Source organism: Thamnophis sirtalis, unplaced genomic scaffold, assembly GCF_051295495.1.
Source record: "Thamnophis sirtalis isolate CommonGarterSnake01/CBP01778 unplaced genomic scaffold, rThaSir2_p1.2 scaffold_6, whole genome shotgun sequence".
Taxonomy (NCBI): Eukaryota; Metazoa; Chordata; class Lepidosauria; order Squamata; family Natricidae; genus Thamnophis; species Thamnophis sirtalis.
Window position 1 is genome coordinate 98,254,151 of NW_028261386.1, and position 25,264 is coordinate 98,279,414.

General features: G+C 37.6%; 1 protein-coding gene across 6 annotated transcripts in view; it reads right to left on the reverse strand.

Annotated features, from left to right (window-relative positions):
• The window catches only part of NKAIN2 (sodium/potassium transporting ATPase interacting 2), a 595,332-nt gene that overhangs the window by 319,439 nt on the left and 250,629 nt on the right, over positions 1-25,264 (reverse strand). Inside the window, exon 1 of one of the 6 annotated variants that reach the window (XM_087718536.1) lies at positions 1,544-1,656. The exons of the other annotated variants lie outside the window; for them this stretch is intronic. The gene's annotated coding sequence lies outside the window, so the exon portion shown is untranslated. Of the gene's footprint in view, positions 1-1,543; positions 1,657-25,264 lie in introns of those variants that run through there. 6 annotated transcript variants of the gene reach the window in all.

The following is a 25,264-nucleotide window of genomic DNA, read 5'->3' on the forward strand; positions in this document are numbered from 1 at the left end:
AAGAGGTCTGGTTCATCGCTGAATGGGAAACCATTATAATATCCCAGGGGTATAGACCAGGCTGGGAAATAAAAAATCACATTAAAGGTAAAGGTTACCCTCACACATATGTGCTAGTCATTCCCATCTCTAGGAGGCAGTGCTCATCTTCATCTCAAAGCCAAAGAGCCAGCGCTGTCCAAAGAGGTGTCTGTGGTCATGTGGCTGGCATGACTAAATGCTGAAGGCATGCAGAATTGTGTGTGTATGTGTGTGTGTTTTGTCAAAGCACCTGGTATGCCCAAATATGGGAGGGAGCATACTGCTTCCCCAAATTTGGGTATACCAGGTACTTTGACAAAACACTTAACCATTGTCCTGGCTCAGCTGATAAGGGAGGACAGCTTGTGGCTTAGAGGTTAATATAATTGCCTAAGATGTAACAACAGCCCAAGTTCACATCTCAGTAAGCGTATGGCTAGCTGATGAGAGCTAAATAGCTTGAAATAGATCTATACTAGTCTCCCTTCATTTATTTATCAGCAAAAATGCAACACAAAAATGGTTTTTCTGCCTGGAAGGCTTCTGAAGTGGGGCTCAAAGGCAAAAGGGAAGCAGTATGCTCCCTCCCATATTTAGGCATACCAGGTGATTTGTTTTGTATATGTTTTGTCAAATGTGTTTGTGTGTGTATATACACACACATACACACACAAACATGTAAATTTGAACTAATGTCATTTTAACATGTCAAGGATGACATAATTCTTTATTTCAATTAAATAATACATTATTTCAAGGAAATTTGGATTTTTTTTTCAATTTTGCTCACAAACTGTGTAATACGATTAATATAATTTTAGAATTAAGTCATCACACTTATAGAAACATAGAACAATCACTCAATCTAATTGACCTGTGTAATACGTATCGGTTTTCACATCTATATTCCCATTGCATCATACAGTCTATATAACATTTATTGCAAATAACTTAGGGTCTCAGCTAACTAAATCACAGCATCCACACACAAAAATACTTTCACATCCTCAATGCCTCTAATATCATCACAAGCATTCTTCATGCATTTATTGAAATTTATTAAGAAATTTTCACTGCATAGTTGGAAACTATTTCTGAACTTACCCATAAATCCATTCATTAATTTTACTAGTGCCTATCCTTTTCATCTATCTTGAAAAGTGGTACTAAAAGCAAGGGAAAGCAAAACATTTGCTTGTAACCCTTGGGTACCCATTACCATTAGCCAAGGAATACACATGGTTTATGCATTACCTGTTGTTGTTGTTGTAAATCAAAATGGGAAAAAAAACAACAGTACTAGCACATAACAGGTTCAAATTTATCTTTTTTTTTCCAAGCTGAATTGAAGATTTAGACATAGGGAACAAAGAAATTTGACTTTTGTTATGTAACAAAATGATATTTCATCCTTAAAGATCTTTAACATTACATCAAGTACAAACAACATCAGTATACATCCTAAGATATACTGTGGTAATAACAATGCATATCTTGTAATAATTATAAAAATGGCACCAACAAGCACTGTTCCCTCTAAGGTGCGCAGGTGAGTGGCCGCGCACGTGGCAACAAAATACCGCGCAGCAGTTTCCAACTGCCGACCAGTGGTTTTTGTGAGACCCTTTCCACGAGGGGAGAGCCAGCCTGGAGACAGCAATCACGGCAGGAAGTAGCTGAGAGAAGGGGTGCGGGGGTTGGGAGAAGGCATGGGACCAGGCTGGCTCCCAGCAGCGGCTGCTCGGATTTGCCATTTGAGAGAAAGAGAGAGGAAGGGAGGGAGGAGGAGGAGGGGAGTGAGTGAGTAAGAGCGGGAGCTTCCGCTTTCGATCTGCCGCCCAAAGACTGAACGGAGAAGCAAAGAGGCAGGAGAGACAAAGCAGGAGAGATGAAGCGAGAGCCAATCCAGGTCATTCCTTCCAAGAGGCAACTTTCCCATCGAATGACTCGCTGTCCTAGACTCAAGGAGACCCTCTGCAATCCTTCTCATCCGTCCGGGATACCAGCAAGCATGTTGGGCTGAAGGAAGGAGGGATTCTCTCTCTCTCTCTTTCTCTCTCTCTCCCTCTCTTTAAGAGAGAGAGAGAGAGAGAGTTAGTTAGTTAGTTGGTGGGCAGACTTAGCACTTTGTTAAGTTTGTTTCTCTGTGTGTTGTGTATATACATGTCTCAATGGGTGCAATTGTGCAAGCATTTTTTTCCTCTTTAAAAGAATTTTTGGATTTCTCCTCACCAAACCTTTAAGACTGAAAGAGTTAGAGTTGAAATATAAAGAGATTGTCAATCGCCATACTGTTAGATTGATAGGCAATTATGGACTATCTTGATTATATCCTCCTTAGAAAGAATATGCTACTGTATGGTTGAGAAAAAGATCAAACTTCATTCCATGGAAACCCAACAAAGTTCATAGGGAGCGTTTCTTTCTATGATGGGCTTTTTGGGTCAACGTGAATATCAGTTATGAAAAATGTAGGTAGAAAATTAAGCAGGCAATAGGCAATTACAAAAAGGGAAGCCAACTTTCTGAATCTGTTTCTTTGACTTAGTGACTTATAAATAGAAGACTAATGTTCTGAAAACGTGACCTAAATTTCTATATATTTTAAATAGCTGTAAAGCTATGCTGAAAAAGTTGTTCTCATGGTATTGTGATAAATTTAATAAAAAGAAGGGAATTCTTGATGAATTTAAGGAGAAATGAGAGTATTGGATAGTAAATGGACAAATAAAATTACCAATCAAAGAGAATATTTGCACCTCAGGGTTGAAATGAGATGTTCTCTCTTCTCTCTCTGTCTCTCTCATCCTCTTTCTCTTTGTCTCTCTTCTCTTTCTCTCTCCCTCTTTTCCATTCTTCTGTCACTTTCTCCTTCTCCCTTCTCTCTCCTCTTTGTTTCTTTCTGTCTCTTTCACCCTCTTTCTCTTTGTCTCTCTTTCTCTCTCCTTCTTTCCCACTCTTCTGTCACTTTCTCTGTCCTTCTCTGTCTCTTTCTGTCTCTCTTCCCACTTTTTTTCTTCCTCTCTCCCACTCTTTTATCACTTTCTCTCTACTGCCCAACCTGTCCCCATACTTATCTTCGATTGATCATGTTTGCAATAATTTACCTTCTTTCCTAAATAGGCGCAGTTCCCTTACTGGATTCCTTGCTCACTCAAAAACACACACACACACACACACACACACACACACACAACCATTTTTCTCCATTCCAATTCAGATCCTATAAATCAATTGCTCTGTGAAACATCTGTGAAAAAAATTCAGGTGCTCAGGGATGCAAATGTGCTGCTCAAATACTATACTTTTCCGCACACACTGAAAAAAAATTAGAGGGAACATTGCCAACAAGCAGTAACACATTTTTATTTGAACTGATTCAGACATATGTATGTATGTATGTATGTATGTATGTATGTATGTATGTATGTATAGCACTGGTTTATTTTAATTGTTTACATGAATAAACTAAGTGAGCAATTGATCAGGGATTTTGACGCTCTTGAGGAATAATCACATTAATCTCGAAGAAATATAGAAAAGCTCTTCAATATGATTATTTATGTACTTTATTCCAGACCCAACAAAATATGCACACGGTGTACCATTTTAAATGGCATGCATATATCGGTAAATGCTTTGCATCATTTTGCTATATGCAAACAGCAGCTTGGTAAGGAACAAGGTCCTCAAGAGGATTTAACTAGCTGTGTCCTTGAAATCCTTCATAAATTAAAATAAAATCAGTAAACAAAATTAATTATTCAGGTGAGATACTTTATCTCAGAGACCAATATTAGCTTTTAAATAAACAAAAGGGCATGCATAACATAAGCACCTTATTCAACTGCTCCACTGCCATGTTTGAGTAGAAAAAACGTACAGAGTATTTCCATTTTTTTTTTACATTTTAAGAAGAAACAGCTTTCTCTCTTCCGCATTTTCTTTGAACTTTGCTTCAGCTCTGAATTTACAGGCAAGCAACACATCCAATAATTCCATTTTTGTCAACTAATTATATTACATTAGGCATATTATTAACAGCATAAAAGACTTCCCATATTTTAGGAAGCACATCAGGAAGCACTTTAGCTAATCTTTGTTATAGGGCAAACAACTTGGAATGCTCAGCTGCCAGGAGGGACCCTAAGGAAACAAAAAATGATGGGCAAAGACAGCTTGAACAGACAAGTTCTTTTAAAAAAAATGAACTTTAGAAAAAGGGATATTTCCTCCCAAAGAGATCTCAGCATTTTTAGACACCGAGAAAGGGATTGCAAAAGAGAGAGAAAAGCTAGAGATGGAGTAACCAGTATATCACAGGTATACTAATTGAATATATATAATATATAATTTTATTATATATATATATATATATATATATATATATATATATATATATATATATATATATATATATATATATATATATATATATATATAACATTATATATAATGTTATATTTATGCTGATAAATAAATAAAGGGAGACTAGTATAGATCTATTTCAAGCTATTTAGCGCTCATCAGCTAGCCATACCCAAGTTTTTTGGGAATCGAACCTGTGCTCCATTGCCTCCCAGGCAGGGAGTTAACCATTTGAGCTACAGAGAACGACTCCTTATCAGCCAGCCAGGGTGGGAGGTATATACTTAAAGTCACAACCCCTGGTATTTAGCTCTCATCAGCTAGCCATACCCAAGTTTTTTGGGAATCGAACCTGTGCTCAAATGGTTAACTCCCTGCCTGGGAGGCAATAGAGCACAGGTTCGATTCCCAAAAAACTTGGGTATGGCTAGCTGATGAGAGCTAAATAGCTTGAAATAGATCTATACTAGTCTCCCTTTATTTATTTATCGGCATAAATATAACAAATGTAACAAAAAAGGCAACAGTAAAAAATATTGGGTTTCTGTCTGGATGGACTCTTGTGACGAGCCTAATGACAGAGAGTGGAAGTGTGACCTTCCTCCCATACTTGGGCATACCAGGGGTTGTGACTTTAAGTATATATATATATATATATATATATATATATATATATATATATATATATATATATATATATATATATATATATATATATATATATATATATATATATATATATATATATATATATATATATATATATATATATATATATATATGTTTTATTTGTGCTGATAAATAAATAAAGGGAGAGTAGTATAGATCTATTTCAAGCTATTTAGCTCTCATCAGCTAGCCATACCCTTACTGGGATTCGAACCTGTGCTGTATTGCATCTTAGGCAAACGTCTTAGCCATTATGCCACAGGTCTCCTCCTTATCAGCTGAAGCCAGGGAAGAAGGTATATATTTATATATATATATATATATGTTTTATTTGTGCTGATAAATAAATAAAGGGAGAGTAGTATAGATCTATTTCAAGCTATTTAGCTCTCATCAGCTAGCCATACCCTTACTGGGATTCGAACCTGTGCTGTATTGCATCTTAGGCAAACGTCTTAGCCATTATGCCACAGGTCTCCTCCTTATCAGCTGAAGCCAGGGAAGAAGGTATATATTTAGTGTCACAACCCCTGGTAAGCCCCAATTATGGGAGGAAGCTAACTGCTTCCATCATCTGTCAATTGGCTCGTCACAAGAGTCCATCACGACAGAAACCCAATATTTTTACTATTGCCTTTGTTATATTTGTGTTTTATTTGTGCTGATAAATAAATAAAGGGAGACTAGTATAGATCTATTTCAAGCTATTTAGCTCTCATCAGCTAGCCATACCCTTACTGGGATTCGAACCTGTGCTGCATTGCATCTTAGGCAAACGTCTTAGCCATTATGCACATTATACATATATACATACATACATACATACATACATACATACATACATACACACACACACACACACACACACACACACACACACACACACACACACACAAGAAAGCAGTGAAGAAACACATCATGATTTACTAAAAGCATTTTGCAAAAAAATGCTGGAGAAAAACCTAATTAGCAAAATACATTGCCAACCTTATAACTTTAAAAAGTACATGGAGTTGCCCTTTTTATATGGTAACATTTGCTGAGACACTTTTAGTTACTTATTGGAAATCACACATAATTCTTTTGAAAAATGAAATTGTGGGAGTATGTCTCAATGTAAAAAATAACTTGTGTGCTAATTTGATAATTCATCACTTTTAGACTTATTGCCACATTAACATTACTTCCAAAGTTTTTATATCATTTTATGCAGTTTGTAAATTTCTATTTCTTGTTTGCTTTGATCTTTTTTTTGGCTTTTTTGGAGAGGAAGGAGGCTAATCAAAAATATATTTCAATAAGTATAAATTAAAAAGTAAAGAGAAAATTTATCAATTCACATTAGCAACACAAGATATTTTTTTCCATGTAGGCAATATTTTTATGCAAAACATTATTACCATATTTTTCAGAATATAAGATGCTCCGGACTATAAGACACACATTAGCTTTAGAGGAGAAAAACAAGAAAAAAGGTCTTCCTTTGCTGCCATGGCCCTTTTGCCACAGCCGTGGCCCATTCACCATGGTCTGTTTGCCACAGCCCATTCGCCACTACTGCAGCCTGTTCGCCACCGCCATAGCCCATTTGCTGTAACAGGTCCACCGCCACAGCCTGTGCGTGAATGTTAGAACTAGAATGCTAGAACCGTGCTAGAACAGTTAATCAGTCCTACACCAACCCCTTCCCCTCTGCTGCAATATTCGCTCTATAAGACGCACAGGCATTTCCACCCACTTTTGAGGTGGGGAAAGTGTGTCTTATAGTCCGAAAAATATGGTATCACACTAATACCATATGTACACTAATTTTTGATATTTTGGTAATTTTTATTTGATAGGTTTACTTCATGAACTAATCCTGGTATTTTAATCTGTTGTTTTACTTTATGCCTTTGAACGCTTTGAATGTAGAAAGAACTGTAGTGTAACTGTAATTTAGTAACAAAGAGAAAAAAAAATTCTCTTTGTTACTAAATTTACAATATACTATGGAACACAAGAGTTCGGAACAGGATTGTAGTGTCACAGGCCACAGTGAAAGAAATACATTGAAACAGAATTCTAGAAAACAACTTGTCCAAAAGTAGTACAACCTTATTTCACCTAATAGAAGCTTGCTGTTTATGCATGTTAAAAATCATTTTCAATTTTCAGTTTTGAAATATTGCAGGAGCTTTCAAAAAATGAACTGCAACAATTAAATATATCGTTGGACAAAAAAAATCCTATAGACTATTGTATAAAGACAGGTAAAGGTACTTTTTACCTTATGAAAGGTGGGACCAAGCTGGCAATGGCTTAAATCAGGGTGGGTCCTCGGCTAATGACTAGTGGGGTTTCATTAATGATGGCAACAGGGACAGTCATCACTAAGCTTTGTGGCTATGTAATACTCCATTTTACAACCACATCACTTAGCATTGGGAATTCCGATTCCAATTGCCATCGTTACTCAAGGATTGCTTGGACTTTACCCTCTAGATCAGGGGTGTCAAACTGGCTGCCCATGGTCTAGATGCGTCACGCACAAGCCACGCCCTCCCCAGCTCTGTAGATGAGGAAAAGTTGTGAAACACCATATGACAGCAACATGACGCAGCGAGTTCCGTGCTCTAGACTATTAATCTAAATTGTATTATATATTGTAAACTATAATAATTTTCAATATTTATAGTGTTGAAATTAGTATAGAGAATATAATGTAAGGATTATGACAAACTATATAATCTGGCAGTTAAGTTTGGTTGGCTCCATCAGAAACCTACTGTGCTCCTGGAAATAAGACAATGCCATTTTTTAAAAAAGGGAAAGAACTGTAAAAGAACATCTTGGCAAGAACTACAAAATTAATGCCACATAGATAATTTACTATTGCCCGAGGACCAGCTACGTATTATTTTTAGGAGGCCCCTGACCAGTTTTCTGACCAGGTGTTATTTTTTAAAAAAACCTGGACTCTAGCCTTCAGCAATCCAACTTTGAACATCAAAATTTTCAGAAATATGCCCACAAGCAAAATATCTATTCTAAGAAGAGATTCCAGCCAAATCAGAACTCAAGGAGAATTTATAATCAGACTATATAAAGCCATACCACTGGACAAGAAGACATAAGTGCAAAGAAGAAAAATATGAACATTCACCAGGATAAGACAGACAAGTGAAAATGTTGCCAAGAATGTTTTAACACTCTTTTTTATTTCCCACAGTCAATGGAAACAACTGACACTAATCAGATGCCAAGATTTTTTAACTGGAGAGTATTGCATATGAAGCCTCAGTAATATTTTCTAAAATAATCCATAGGTTTATTTTTTCAACAAAATGCTTGGAAGCTGCATTCTGGAATCAGCAGGATTACTAGGAAATGGGATTTGGGCACGAGGGATTCAGTTTTGCAGTTCTCAGTGGCAGAAAATTATACCAGGGTCATTTTAACTCAACCCAGTAAGCCACTACTTGTTTTCAAAAAAGAAACAAGAAAAATAATTATTAGCCACCTGACAAGCTATCCTTTATGATCTCTGCATATCCCTCAAAAATTCTGATTATGTCCTATTTTTCATTCAAATCATCTTGGAAACTGAAGGAGGGGGGTATTGGCTTTTCATACAATAGAATCAAGATATTAGACTCCTTTTTAAAATATAGTCACAGGATCAAAAATGTGCTTGAATTCGAATTTTAGTACTATTCCTTGACAGAAGGAATTTCTGGCTAGAAAACATCCCAAAATGTGTTGCTAAAGTCCACTACTAAAAGTGGATTATAATATATACATTTTTTGGCAGATGTTGCTTTCCCGTAAAAATTGCAATTGAACCAAGAATTCTCTTTTATGGTCTCAACAGATTATATCCAGCTTATCTCTCAGCCTCCTTGTGCTTCTTGGTGGCTCTTTTGGCTAGCTGGGACAGGTTGTTATTAAATACAGAATTGTGTAGTAATTCAATGTTCACTAGTATATGTATGTCTCTGCAGTTTATGGCTTATGGGATAGTATAAGTGATGGCTCTGCCCCCTGTGACATTGTTTCTGGTTTTGTTTTTTTAATATCCAGAGTAGAATAAAAGGGCAATGTAGAATCCTTAAAGCCTCAGGTTTTAGCAGTTTCTGTCATAGGAAATGGTTGCTAAGAACATGGAGCCCTGTTTAATTTTAACTGCATATTTCATGTATTCAGTGCAAGGAGAAAGGCACCCTGTGTATGCTGAAAATGCTTTTAATTTTTTGCTGATGGCAAGCAACATTGTCTCTGGGCTTCTTCTGTTTAGTAGGAACACTGACAGATTCAAGTATAATTTATACTAACGGTAGCCCAACCTTGTTATGAAAATAAAGCCTCAACCAAGCAATAGGGACAAGCAAGATATTGGGTTTATGATGCCTTACAGGTGTACTGTCAAGGCCCTTTAAACTATATAAAGCAATGCAGATCAATTCAGGATGAGTTGCACAAAGGATCCTGATGGTGAATAAAATCAAAATAAGAAGTAAAATAGGTGTGTTAAACCCCAAGAGACTTAACACACTTTATGTGCCAAAACAAACAAATCCCAAATCCTACAGGAAGAATTTAAAATATTCCAGTTCCATTCCTTTCAGTGAGATACACATCTATCTAGACAAATGCTGGACTGAACGGTACAACATGCTAGGGATCAATTAATTGATTGATTGATTAATTAATTAATATTCAGTTGAAAGGCATCTCAAAGATGCTTCCCCATTTTACCCCTTGTTTATGGTGTTTTAAGAGAGGCATGGGCCCCTCCTGCCAGATTTTAATGACTTCTGAATGCAGTTGCCATATTAATTTACAAGTACATGATTTGAAGCCATACAACTAAATGTTACATTCTTGCCTAACAAACAGGTACAATGAATATCACTGAATATACAACCAGTGTAAAATAAATGCTAACTAATTCATGCTGATATTTAGCAACAAGATTTAGGAACATCCTCTTTCAAAGATCTTGAAAAAACTGATCGCTTAGATTGTATTCAATATGTTAGATCTTCCATGTTATTTAGTTGTAAGTTTCATGCAACAGGGTTTTTATGCACAATATCGTCACTGAGATGTAAATAACTAGTTGCATCTGCACAAAAGTTAATAGCCTGCATATTAACAGCTGCAATAATAACCCAAAGGATATATTTATTGGAAAATTGTTGCATTCTGTACATCCTAGAAATGAGAGATAAATAGGTCAAGCTATTAAAAAATAAACATATTTATATCAAAATACAACTTTATTGTTATTAATTTATCTGAGCTAACTTACTCTTATTTGTAATTTATGCATTAAGTTTGCTACCATTTACAGAGTTATGAATTATAAACACTATCATAAAAAGCCTGCAGGTTTTCCATTCCATTGAAAATGTATGTGTTTATTCACTACATCATCCAGAAGTGACCCACCAAAAGCTAATGCTAAAAAAAATGTCATGTTCTTATACTCCAATTAAAAAACTTCTATATATGCAGTTTCAACAGTAAAAGTTTAGGCAGCAAATTGCATGACAAAAGTATTGAGCAATGGATGTGTCTGTGTAAATCAGCCCATTGTTTCTTTTAATGAAATGTAGAAACCTCTCTGTAGTTAAAATTCTCTGTAAATGTTTTTTTTGAAATGACTATTGACTACAAAACAACTCTTTCCTTTAGAATTTGTTTACAGACGCAGATACACAGAGTTCTTTGAATTATAATACATGTAAGAATTTTCTAGTTTTTAAAAAATTTTACATTGCAAAAATAAACAATTTATTAATGTCAGAATGCAATTTTAGACTGATATATTTCTCTTCAGAGAGAAATATTTATTTACAGACTGCACTAATGACAAGTACAGATAGTCCTTGTAGGTTTTCAGAGGAAGAAGAAATTTCCTGCTTTTTAGTTACTTGGCACCAAATCCGAACATTCAAGTTGCTTTTCCCCCCCTCCTCTATAAAGCTCATCTTGCTTAAGAGAGGTCTAATATAACATTGATTGGAGCCATAGTTGGGAATAGCAGAATTTAAAACATGCTGTCTGCATTTCAACTTCAAAGATTACTGTGCTGCTATATAAAAAAATATTTGTAATGTTATGAGATTTGTACTGTTGGGCTTTTTTTTAATTCTTTTTTTGCTGCTCAACTTGTTACAAGCACTTCTAGAGTGCTAATATGCAGAAACGGATTTCATGGCATTAACAAGGCATTTTAGCATAGTAACCATAAATGTCACCATTACTTCCTAATTTACAGTACTGTGTTAATATTATAGTTACCATATCAACATCAGGTGTTACATTGGATTGTAGATATGATCCAACATTACAATTAGCTTTGCTGTTTTACATTTTTACTGTACGACACATTGAAAGTTCTACATTATGTGAGATGCTTACTTGCTTATACATCTGCATCAGGAGTGGATTACTGCCACTTCAGAGCACGTTAAATTTTGTGTGTGCGCACTCTACACTCATGCACAGTTGCCCATAAATAGGTCTGCGCATGCGCAGAACATTAAAAAATAAAAAAAAATGCCGTGCTGACCAGGGAACCGGTTCAGAGGCTTGGCAGGTCTGTGTCGCTGCTGGTTCCAGGGACCCAGGCTGGCAAACCACTACCGGTTCAGCCGAACTGGTCCAAACCGGTAGGAAGCCACCTCTGATCCGCATCCTTCTTTCAGACTTCTTCCCATTGAAGGTTGACAGGGAAGGAGACAGACCAGCAGAAATTCAGGAATAGTGGAAGATGAAGCAAATGCCACAACACTCTCCCACAAACACAGCTACAGAGTCATCACTTGAGATAACAACAGTTTCCGCAAAAGTTCTATTGCTTATCATGCTGGCAGAGTCTTTGAAACCACCAGAGGCCAACTCTAAAGTTCAACACAGGCAAGAGCAGCACTGCATAAGCCTCTTTGTAATTCTAAAGTGGTCTTCTTTGATTAAACGTAAAGGTTATTACACTGGACAGTGGAAGCTGTGATACGTCCCTCTAATGGTTTCCTAATGCTTCACAGATCATTACGTAAGGAAGAGTCTCCCTATTCTTATTATTCTAAACTTTGATATCCTTAAATAGCCGAAGTAAGAAAGAGTATCCACAAGAACGAACTCTAGCCATTTGTAAATTTATGAACTTTAGAAAACCAACCTATCATGTTTAAATTAGGAAGGAAGCACTGAAATAATAATTCTATTATTAGGATCACAAACCCTTAGCTACGTGAGATATTTCTTCATACACTGCAGAGGTTCTTTGCTCCAAAAAGACAATTAACATAAATAGCCTGAGGCCCTGTATATAATCTTTCCTGGGCTTCATCAAATAAATAGGAAGAAGGCTGGGTGGGGAGGGGGGGAGACACATGACAAGGTTGGTTATAACTGGAAATAGATCTGGTCTTTGGGCAAGTCAACTCATTTGGAGAGATAGTTCATACTTTTTGTTCCACTTGGTTAGCAGGTCGTCTTGCTTTGTACTGCATTCATTGACTTCTCAGAGCTGTCAATGAATAATGCAATTTCAAGCCCACATATCACACAGTCTGATATGGATTAGGACTCATGAGGAAGTGGATGGATTAAAATCACGCAGTTGGCCTGCAGGCCAAGGGAGGCCTAGAACCTGATGCTAGTCCAGCAGTGTAATCACTAAATAATACTGGTCCTCTCATTTCAAGGGCAACTGCCATGTAACAATTAAACTGTGTCAGCCCTGCAAGATTAAAGTGACCAGACATCCCACTTTTGGCGGGACAATCCCAATTTTGCACAATTTGTCCCACGTCCCGCAGCGTTTTAAAAAAAACCCGATTTTTCGAAAGAATGCACAACAAGCTAGGGAACGGCGGGAGAATGGGAAGTGAATATACCAGTGGTGGGTTCCGCGGCGATCCTTGTGAACCGGTTGGTCGGTGAACCCGGAAGTAATTAACCGGTCCTGGCCCCTGTCGCTGCAAAGTGACCTTGCCGGTGCGTCGCAGCTCGTTCACTCGCTCCCCCGCCCTTCCACACTAAGCCAGCCCAGCCTGCCGCTCACTGATTGGCTGGAGTCCAGCCAATCAGTGAGCAGGCTGGAGGCGAAGCGTTCAAAAGCTTCGTGCTTGACCTCCATTTGAAAACCCCCTTCGCCTTCCAGGAGCTTGCTGCTTCCCCCTCAGGTAAGCAACTAAGCCCCGGCGGCGGGGCTGGCGTATGCCACAAGGCCAAAGGCGGGTGGGGGGCAGCGGCAGCCTAGTTTTCGCAAGGGAAGGCCTTCAGGCTACTGTCAGCCTGTGACCTGAAGGCCTTCCCTTGCAAAAACTATGCCGCCGTGGCTACCGCCAGCCCGTGGCTTTTGCAAGGGAAGGCCTTCCCTAGTGAAAGCCACGGGCTGGCGGCGAAGGCGGCCTAGCTTTCCCCCCACCCCCCTCTCCAGCCTCGCCTGCTTAGTGACCCTAGCCTTGTCCCTCCAGTCCAGTGTCTTACATGTTCCTGCTGCCTCTCTGCCTGCCTGCTCCCTGTTGGTCGGTTTTGGTACCAAAATGGTACCAAAACCAACCTGAAAATACCCCCCAAATGATCCATTTTTTTGGGCTTTTTCAGGCGCTCCAGTGCCTGTGAAGACCAGCTGGCTGGCACACCAGAAACCAGAAGAGCAGCTGGCGGTGGCACACATGCCCACAGAGGAGGCGCTACATGCCACCTGTGGCACACATGCCATATGTTCACCATCACAACTATAAGAGGAAAAAGGGGAAATGGAGTAAAATGTACATTACTCTCCTTAGTTTTATGAAAAGTAAAAGGAAAGGAATAGAGAGGAGAGTACAATTATTTTCAGTTTTTCGAAGTTCTTTACTGTAACCTAACAATAAAGGTAAGGTTAATATTCATGGTTTGTGCTTCTTGCCTGGACTACTTTGCAGGGCTGACAGATAAAAGGTTCACTATTAATAAACACTTCTCCCCACCATAAGTTATTTGCAATTCCTACTGAATTATGTGCAATCATATGTTCAGCAAGCTTCCTGCTTACTCCTACCTTTTTTTAAAAAAAGTGAGAATGGGATAATGCTATTAAGCATATTTTGCACATCATCATTCACCATCTCTCAAATAAATCCTGCTAAGTTTCAGGGGAAAAACAGAAGAGGATATAGAACATTTCCTAAGCTTTGATAGAAAACCCAAGCAAGCTCATTGGAAGTCCAACCCCATACCATTTCAAAGCCCAATTTTCCACCCCATATTTGCCTTCTAACTCTTGCGCTCTCCTCCCTTGAGTTTGGCTTCTTTGCTTCATTACTTACAGCAATTTCTCTTGGAAGCAGCCAAAGGGTGAGGCTGCAAGCAATTTTCCAACAGAATCTTGCCACTGCCAAATAAATGTCGTGTTTCGAAGAGCATTTGCCAGAGTTCTAACAGAGAGATATTGTTGATGCTTCCTTTTTCTGGCCATACCTCATATCAAGGGGGTGATCACCTTGCTGGTTTGATAAAATCCAAGAATTCAACAATAATTATTATCCCGGCAGGGTGCAATGCAGCAAACAGTTAGGTGGCAGGTATTTAAATTCTGCCTGTCCAAAACAGTAGGGTCTACTCATTTGTAGCATTGAATATTTTTAATAATCATGAGTCTTGTCATAGGATATGAAAGGCAAATTAAATTGCCATACTCTTCCACAATGCCTATCAGGAGGAAAAATTTCAGATTATCTCCCGTTTTCATTGACATTGGCTTGTTAGCTAATGACCCTTTTTGAGGTAAGAAGCAATTAGCTATGCAATCATGACCAGCGAAAGCTAGGTGTTTACAACTGTTTTTGACCCATTTAACACAGATTAGTCTAAGAGAAAAGAAATCTAATGCTTCATTTAAGTTCATAAAAGCAGTAGAAATGCTCAGATTTAGTAACAATAAATACATAAAATATACCTTGAATCAAAATCTCCATTTTTGAAACAAATCTAACTATACAAACTGCAGACACTGTAATGTGTATCGTCTATTCTGAACAGATTTCTAACTATTTTCTACTAAAAACAATCTATCAATTGTGGGAAGCCATCTCCCCCTCCTAGAAGAATGAAATATTTTGAGGAATATTAAAATGGAAAAAATCAAACCCCACTTTCCTTAATAGCCCACAGCAGATGTCAACACTTAAGAGAGAAAGAGCTTACTGAAAGAAGACAAGTATCTAGATAGCTCTGTTCATAAGCAAATACCCTCACCCAAGAGCCAAAACAGGATAAAAGCCATTAAGCCACAATAGGAATTACCCAACACCCTTTCATAATACAAGCCCCTTCATTACATCACTCTCAGAGCAGTCCAAACTTAAACCAAACCTAGCCCAGACAAACATCTAGGATTTTGTACTTTGTCTATAGAGCCAGCTATGATCCCTACATAATCCCTACATAGTCCCATGGGAGTCTGACAATAGCCAATATAATACACGTTCTTGCACAGGAATGGAAGCTCAAGTGCAAAGCCCAAGAGCAAGTATAAAAACTCCCCACTCTCAACTCCATTTTGTTTACCTGCCCAGAACCACAAACTGATGTGGTTCTGCTTCATTAATAAACATTTTTCCATTCAGCCTCCATGTTTCCAGTGTCTTTCTCCCAGTTTGGAACTGAACCAGATGGATATGTAGGTGGATATATCACAATAAAAAGGTGATTGTAGAGTTTCAACAAACTTGCAATTCAATATACTAGGCCAAAATAGGATGTTTCATTAAGGAGTAGGACAGGTTTTATAATCCAATAAAATATATATTATTTATTCTGTAATAAGATACTATATGTCTGAAGGCTCCAGCCAGGTAAGTCTGCCGAATCATTAAACTGGGGGAAAAGGACAGATTTGAGAATATTCAGATTCCTAGCAGGTATATAATCCCTATTGATTTTAAAGGATTTTAGGCATTAAAGCTCTGTATAGTTTCCACTGAAAATCTAACTAAGAAAGAACTAAGTTAATTAAAATCAGTTATACAGATTAGTCAGTGGCAGGCTTGGAACAAAATCAACATGCGAGACTTATGTGAGGGTTTAGATGTTAGATTTCACAATTGGCCATTCAAATTCAACTTGGAAGTCACCAGGTAACTTTGAACCGACTTTTTCTCTCCAGCCATCATAATGTTATTAATGTCATTAGGCCCACCAAGAAAACCTGGTCCTAATACCTGGCTGGGAATAGTTTTCAGAGGAATACTTGAGCCTTGCCAAGGAGGTGGCACCTTTAATATTTCAGAGTGGAGTATTTAGTTCATGCTAACACACTTAGCAAAGCACCTCTTCCAAATGCACAGCCCCAGAACAGAGACTTCTATCAAGTGTTTTTCCTTCTAAATCATACATGATTTAGTACCATACACACCAGTGACATGCAGTGAGGTTTATGGCTGGTGAGGCAAGCGGGCAAAAGCCGCCCTATGTCGGACACAGCGGATGCCCTGGGAAATAGGAAATAGTGTTTCATTAGCTACCTGGGACTGGCAATTTTAACAATTTTAAAATTTCAGGAGAAAGGACTAGTAGGCATAGTGCAATAAAAAAACATAAATGGCATTTTAGGAAGAATCATAATATAACAAATCAAATCCATTCATCATCATTAGAGTAAGTTTTATATTAATGATGCAACTGAGAAAGATCTCAAACTTTTAAATACATTTTTCTGGCTAGTCCCTGACCACTACTCTGAAAACTTGATTCTGAAGAATGGAATGCAAAAATAAAAGACACCAAACAACTACAATAATTATCTATCCTACTTCACTTATACAGTCTACATTAACTCTAAATTCGTTTGTTTGCAGTTTCTCTACCACAGGGGCCTCAAACATGCAGCCCAGAGCCTCCAAGTCATATTCTGTCACCTGCGATGATACTTCAGCAGCAATAACAATGGTATCATCTAGAGGGTTTGCTTTGGTTTAGTTACTGTTTTATCTGGAAAAGCAGAATATGTGCAAAGGCTAGAACCAACCAACCAACCTTCCTTCCTTCCCCCCTCCCTCCCTCAGATCAGTGGCCTCAGTACTAAGACAATGGGCTTTCTTTTCCTTTTTTTAAACTTAAAGTTCAAACAACACCTGCAAATAATCTTTAGCTATTCCTGTTTCACAGTATGCAGCAACATAATCAGACTTTCATTATCACTCTATAATATGAAGAAGCCCTTGATTAGTTGTATGCCCGAGGGAATTCCAAGCCTGCAGACATGTCTAAACTATTGCAATTGTGCCAGTTTGTGAAGCTACTTCAGTCACCAACAACATACTGGGAAATATACTAAGAGGCAGATGGACTTGGCCGGCATAGGAATATGCCCCAGAATAGATTGATCTCATTTGGAGTATTGGGTCCACTCCACTTCCAAAAGACAATATAAATTGGTGCAAATTCAGACAAGGTTATTATGATGCTAAAGCTAAAATTCTATGAGGTATGGTGAAATATATTAGATATGTTTAATTTAGAGAGAATAACTGTGATACAGGACTTGGATTTAACTATTGGATATCATATCTCATCTCTCCACCTAGTACTTTGCAGCAGAGTGGGTACTCTTGTGGGATCTAGTATACATTGCAGCAGTGGTGGGATTCAGCCAGTTCGCACCTATTCGGGAGAAGCGGTTGGTAACTTTCTAAGTAGTTCAGAAAACCGATTGTTGGAAGAAATCTCTTTTTGTTTTTTTCCACTTTACAGGGCTAATCCTGTAAGGAAGGCAGGAAGGAAACATTCTAGTGTTATTTCTAGCCTAATCTTTATTGACCTGCTTACAGAAACTGCCTCTCCGGTTAACCCTTATTACATTGTAACAGCTAAGGCGAAGCACCCATCGACCTGAATGAACTTGAGTTGGCCACGCCCACTCAGTCACATGACCACCGAGCCCCACCTACCCAGATAGTCATTAGGGCAGAGAACTGGTTGTTAAATTATTTGAATCCCACCACTGCATTGCAGCTACCACTATCTGGAACAACATCCTCCAGAGATAAGGACAGTACTACACCCTCTCTCCTGGAACTCCAGAAACTTTTGAAAAGCTGGCTTTTGTTCCAGGCCTGGGTTTTATGTTTATGATTTGTTTAATGTGCCCTGTTTTGATTTTGTTCTTTTTTATTCTGCACTGTCTGGTGATTTTTAGATGTTCTTTTTGTTGTGGTTTCTAGGCTTATACACTTTTCAAAATCCCCTGGAGTAGGATGGGTAATAAATTGAAATCAATCAATCAAGGTATGAGTCAGGCTGCTCCACTAGTAGATGTTGATTGGAAATTTTTTCCCTTAAAATTTAGGCCATTTATGTGTACAGACAGAAAGAAAAGTGTAACAGAATAGCAGAACAACAGAGTTGGAAGGGACTTTGGAAGTATTCTAGTCCAATATCCTGCTTGAGGAGGAGACCTGTAGTATTGGACAAATGACTGTCCAATGCTACAATGGCTGTAAACACTTTGTAATTCAAATAAAGCAGGGCATAGCATTAAGACTAAAGTATTATCTGAGTATTTAAAATACTGGCTTCCAACTGAAATACACACTTTAACAGTCGTATGGAATAAAGAATTAGAGGTTTCTATTTCCCCCCACCCCCCGGACAATGGAAACACATGTTGACATTTTACCAAAAGTTACAATAAACCTTGAAGTATGTTTTATTCAACAAAATAGCGGCAGCCCAGTTTTTACCTGGAGCTCCTAATCTAACATCAGTGCCTTGAACATTTAAAAAAAATCTCTACAGCTTAGTAAAAAATGTCTGAATATAGAAACAAATATAATTTTGAAACCTTCTCCATGTGAAGAAGGAGGCACTACAACTTTTGTGGCCCTGCAAAAGTTGGAAATCCACAGCTCTTAGCATCCTTTATCACTAGCCAAAAGTGGCAGGGCTGCAATGATTTATAATTCCTCAACATCTGGAGGAGCGTAGATTCACTAACTATCCTACATTTACTTGTTAAAATATTTACAAGAAACCTAAATACTGTATGTGAATGCCTATAGAAAAGTATGCTTTGGCACAGTTTTAATGGATCAAAAACCTAGTATGCATTCTCCATTCAAGGATAATGTTTTTTAGGATCAATACTTATAAATATTGTTCCACAGTAACTGCCATATTGGATTCTTCACTGACACAGATGGTGGACTGACCTCACGATTCTGAATGAATATGCAATGTAAGAAATGAATATGTAATGAGTAAATGAAATAAATTGATTTTAAAATTTGTTAGTTTTAAGCAAATAAAGAAACTAAGAAAAAGAAGTTTCTTAGGTTAGAATCACTGCATTTTTGGAATTAGAATGAGCACCTCTTACTAAAAAAAATATGATTTATTCTTTTGTAAAAAACAATAACCATACACTAAAGCTAAAACAAACGTTTGCCCTTGGACAACAAAATTGTTGAGGTTCGCATGAGTCTGATACCAAGTATAATCATATATAGAGAGTAATGACAAAAATATACAACTTATAACAGCATTTTTCTACTCTTCTGACTCATATCCAGGAAGTGGTACTTGCACAGCATCTGCCCAACAACTTTAACATCAGTTCCCAATGGAAAGCCAAATGGGTCACTGAATGCCCAATTATAGGAAGACATATAAATGACACTTCCCTTCCCACCAAAAAATTTGAACTATCATGTCAGTAATGGACAATCCTGAATAGGATCCGCACCTCACATGCATCTTTTTATAAATGGGGCATAGTATCCTCCCTCATTGTGACTACAGGGTCCCACATCAAACGGTTGAACACATTGTGACCAGCTATAAGCTGAGGGCATATACTGGTTCAGTATCTGATTTTTTAATAATATAAATGATGCTGTACTTCAATGTTTAGATGGCCTAGACCCGTGATGGTGAGCCTATGGCACACGTGTCACAGGTGGCACGTGGAGCCATTTATTAGGGCATGCGAGGTATTGCCCTGTCAGCTCCAGCATGCATGCATGCGCTGGCCAGCTGACTTCAGCCTTCTTTTAAGGCTGTTTTTCGTCCTCTGTAGGCTTGAAGCCTCTGGAGGGCAAAAGACATGCCGGAAGTCACTTCCGGTTTGGCCATAGGGTCGTTTTCCACCCACTGGAGCCTTCAGGAGCCTTCCCTGAAGCTCCGAAGGCAAAAAATGGCCCTACGAGCAAACCGGAAGTCACTGTTCCCAAACTTCCGGTATGGCTGTAGGGCCATTTTTTGCCTCAGGAAGCTCCTGAAGCCTCCGGAGGGCCTCCAGGGGAGCAGGGGAGACTGAAAGCCTCTGGAGCCCGGGGAGGATGAAAAAACTGCACCAAAAGAGGGGAGAGTGGTGGTCTCACACGCATGCACACTCAGGTCATGCGCATAGCATTATGGGTGTGGGCACGCCCGCACATGACCCCACTGCGCTCCCCCTGCTTTTGGCACATGATCCAAAAAAGTTTACACATCACTGGCCTAGACATTGATAGCTGAATATAGATTTTTTTTAACATTTATATTTTATTGGGTTCTGTTAATCTAGTTGAAATGTTAATTTATATTGCTAGTTCATGTATGATATGCCGTATGCTAAACAAATAAGTAAAATCTACTCTTCTGAATCCTAATGATTCTTGTATTTGAAGTTAAAGGTTGCAGGCATCTTCATAAGTAAGGAATTGAAGCAGGGAAGAAAAGTGAACAGAACTTCTTCTAATATGGACGTTTTTGGAGTCCTGTACATTGGCTGTTGATTCATTTGCTACCTATATTCATGCAAATGGCTTTTCCTATTAGCTACCTATTGAACAAAGGTAATTAAACAAAGACAGAAATGTAAGTAAAATGAAAATGTTTGTCTTTGTGAAAAAACTCATGAAATGTCAAATCTCTCTCTTTTTTTGTCTCTCTTGATTCGCTCAGGTTTGTTCAATTATGAGCAAGATTTACAGAAAAATGAGGCAGAAAAGAAATGAATAGATGTACTCTTTCTTATTTCCATCAATGGCAAAAAAAGAGAGGCTTGCAATCGATCCACTGACATCTCACATTACAGAGACCCAAGCTATGATTTGATAATATGACTCCTCTTACATATGTTGTTGGTCTCTCAAAAACAATGTTCTAATTAGATCGTGAAAACAAATTGCAGCAATTTGTTCGATTGATTTCTATCCCACCTTTTCTCCAAGGGATCATGACAGTGTCCTTCATTTTATCTCTTCAATAACAACCCTATAAAGTAAGCTGGGTTGAGTGAGAATGACAGGTCCAATTAGTTGTTGTTTTAATCCAGTATTTTAAATCCATTATTTGATAAATCACTTCTGAAATATTTGAAAATTAGTAAGTAATGGAGGACTATTTTCTAAAATTCCAGATGAAGAAAACTTTAAAGGCAACTACTATAAGAAATCTTAAAATACTCTCACTATCTGAGAGGCCCAGAGGTCTGCATATTTGCTCTGTTAAAATCAGAAATGATATTCTGTTTTAAAGACACATTTTAAGGCCTAAGAAAATGTGTGATTTTTCTTATATCCACAGGATAGTTTTTTTAATATTCTGAACTGTTCAGCTTGCTGAAACTACTTTATACACCGAAATGTATAAATGTCAGCTTACATTGGCAAATCAAGTAGATTTTACTGACATTCAAAAATTAAACAGAGTAAATACAAAGAAGGTGAGCAGCTATGTTAATGTTAATGCTTGTTTGTTAATGTTGAAGTCAATAAACAGAATTCCATATCTTCTATAGTATGTTTTGGTTCCTGACTTTTGCTATTTATCATATTCCCTCATCAAGCATAGCAGAGGAGGGTTGCTTCTGGTTCGGCCTGGATCAGGCGAACCAGTAGTAGCGGGGGAGGGAGGCTCCGCCCATCCACCCTGAACGCTTCTGCACATGCGCAGAAGTGCTGTGCGTGAGCATGTGTGCGTGCACGAGCAAACCAATAGTAAAAAAAAAATGGAAATCCCCCACTGAAGCATAGATGTTCAATGGAAAATAGATAATGAATTCTGGTAAGTCTTTCATGAACTTTAAGTATTTTGAAGCTTATAGTGGCCACTTTGCCATAATTGCTGGCACACAATTCACTGTAATAGTTGTAATTTATAATGAGATATTATCATACTATTTTTATGTAACCTATGTAACCATAAACTTGGTTTATGTCTGCCATGGTAATACCCTCAACAACATTCTTCAGTCTTCTGAGTGGAGGAGGCAGTTATATTTAATAAGCACCTTTTAAATAATATACTACATATCTAATATTAGAGATGTGTCAGGGTTCCAAGTAACACCCCCAATGAAAGGAGACTCTGAGTCTAGAAGTTCCTCAATGGTCCATTTTATTAGAGATGTTATATTGGCACATCTGGGAAAACCCAAATCTGAAAACTTCCAGTTTTCCTCACCCAAAAGAAAGTCCAAGACCTTTCCCCTGCATCCACATGTCCATTACATAGTCCAATCAATGCACCATCCCAACTAGAGATGCCTCCCAGTCATGTTACTCCAGATGCAGGTCGAATGTCCTCTTTGAGAAAGGAATGTTATTATGGCTAGATATCCCTGCGACTCCATGCAATTCCCTCTCCCAGTTTCCCACAGCACTAAAATGTGGCAGCTCTGAAGAATTTATGAAAAAGATGACCTCTAGGGCTGACAAGATGATTATGACATTATTTCAAGTAGTGAATTCTTGTTGGTGTATTTTAGGATCCCCTGTAACCGAAGTTACTCTGTTTTGATTTTGCCCTAGTTGTTGTTAAACCTATCAAAGTTTTGGCACATTTGTAGAGTAAATCAGTAGCACTTTATTTTAGATAATTTAAAGATAAAATGATAATGATTTTTTTGGCACCTTTGACTGGAGCTATGAGTAAGTCTTTGCACAGTTGACTGGAGCAAGTTAAGTCTACAATTTTCATAAGTGTCAGCCATAAGTAATGTGAAATTTTCTACTTGACCTATAGATCCATTTATTGTAAAACCACATTTGAAATATCTCCTTAAAAGACTTTTATGTACAGTGAAAATGAAATTGGCATCAGTCCATAATAAGCAACAAAAAGACTTGCATAACTTCACATCCTGGAGTGTCTACTTAAAAGTACCAAATGATTTTTTTTCTATCATAGGCCATCCTCTAAAATCACCCTTTCAAATGCAATTTGTGTGAAAATAATTTCATATATAAAAAGATCAGACCAATTATTAGCACAGACAGAGTAATGAGTTATTTTTCAAATTGCATATAATTCTTCTCTGCTAAACCACAATGGCATGGAAGAAGAAAAAAAGCATTGCTGATGAATGGCACGGAATATAATATATTACTGGCATAACTTGATCTGCAGTTAATCTCTTAGCAGCAACAGTCCCAATTTTCTTTTTATTTCCTATTGACTGGAGATCTATACCTTACAAAGTTCAGTTTAGATGTTAGCAAGCTCATAAGTTTTGTTATTTTCCGCTGACTATCATAATTATATTACAATACTGTTGCTGTTTTGTAAAGTAAAGATTTTATACCTAATTTAAAATTATCAGGAATGAACCATTTTCTTACTTAGTTAAAAATCAGAATGATATGGGTGTATCCTTTAAAAACTACTGCATTTGCAATGTGTTTTATTTTATACAGTAGTTGAAGTTTAATGATAGCAAATGTTGACGCTCCAATAGGGAGTTCACCTATTGGAGGTAGCTCTCTCTTCATACCCGAATATGAAGAATTCTATCTTAAATGCATTCTCTATTGACTGAAGATCTATACCTTACTAAGTGATTTGACTTAACTGCCATCAATTCTTCCATTTAACACAAAGATCTGTAAAGACATAGAATATGAAAAAAGATCTCTGAACTCAGAAGGTTCCAAACTTGAACTGCTATGCTAAACAACATCAATGGATAATAACAGAAAACCTGGAACATCGAGGCAACCATATCCCATATACCTCTTCCCCTGAAAGAAAAATTACATGCAGTAAAAACTCCACCACTGATAGAGCTCCACAAACACATTTCATAAAATCCTCCAGGGAAGTGAAGATGGGGCTTGCATCAAGGAAGTTCACCTATGACAGAGTGTACCCTCCTTGTTTGAAAGAAATGGTGGTGCATGCACCCATAAAATTCACTTCAATTGTTATTCAATCCATTTATATTAGACAATAATCAGCAATCAGCAATAGACAAAAACAAGCAATCTGACTGGCTATACCAATACAAGAGTTGTTCAAGAGCTATTTTAGTCATAAGAGATGAGCTGTTTTTAGTTAGAAAAGAAGGATCAATTCCAGAGTTAAGAAAACTCATCCAGAGATTATCTTTCTCTTTGTTTTTAATAAAAAATTTCTTGACGCTTTCCCCCCTCCTAAATCACTTGGGAGGCCACATAAATGTTTTAAATAAATACATAATTGAAATCTTAATGTCCTCTATAAATTGCCTGACATTTACTGAATCCCTTAAGAATAGTTGGGAGGGCTGTATAGGAAAAAGGGTGACGATGTATGAGAATTGTTTTGAAAAACTGATCCTTTACATAGAAAAAAATGAAATCTGCATGCTCAACGCTTTAAAAGCTACAGTATGGGTTATTGGAAATGCAGTGTGCTTTGGAGTTTCTTTGCTTTGCAAATGATTCCTGGGTGATAGAGAGGAGATGAATGTAAATCAACAGCAAGCAGATTATACACTGAAAGAAATGTGTATTTCTTTTCCTTGCCCCCTGCAGGCTAAGCACTTCTGGGAAAACCCAAAGAATTCACTAGTGCCACTCAAATCTGCCAGGTGGAATTGAGAGGGAGTTTGGGAAAATCAGATTAGGAGAAATTTCTTCCTCAGTTCTAATCATTGAAACATTTTTGCGTGGGACACAAAAGCAAGAGAACTATTTTTACTTATGGCGTTTCATATGCAGAAGGATTCTGCCATGTTATCTTCTATTAGCACGGGGTATGTTTTATGCATGCAGAGGGATATTCTCAGACACTAAGTAAAATTACCCTTCACGGAAACAATTAGGAATACAGAAACGTTTTATCCTCATGAATGAATGAATAATACTGTAGTATAAGTGTGTGGCAGATTCTGACTATGTGAAAGTCAGTGAGTTATATAGAAGACGTATATTTTCTCCCGTACAGGCTACTCATAAAATTGAGATGAGTCTAATCTTAACCA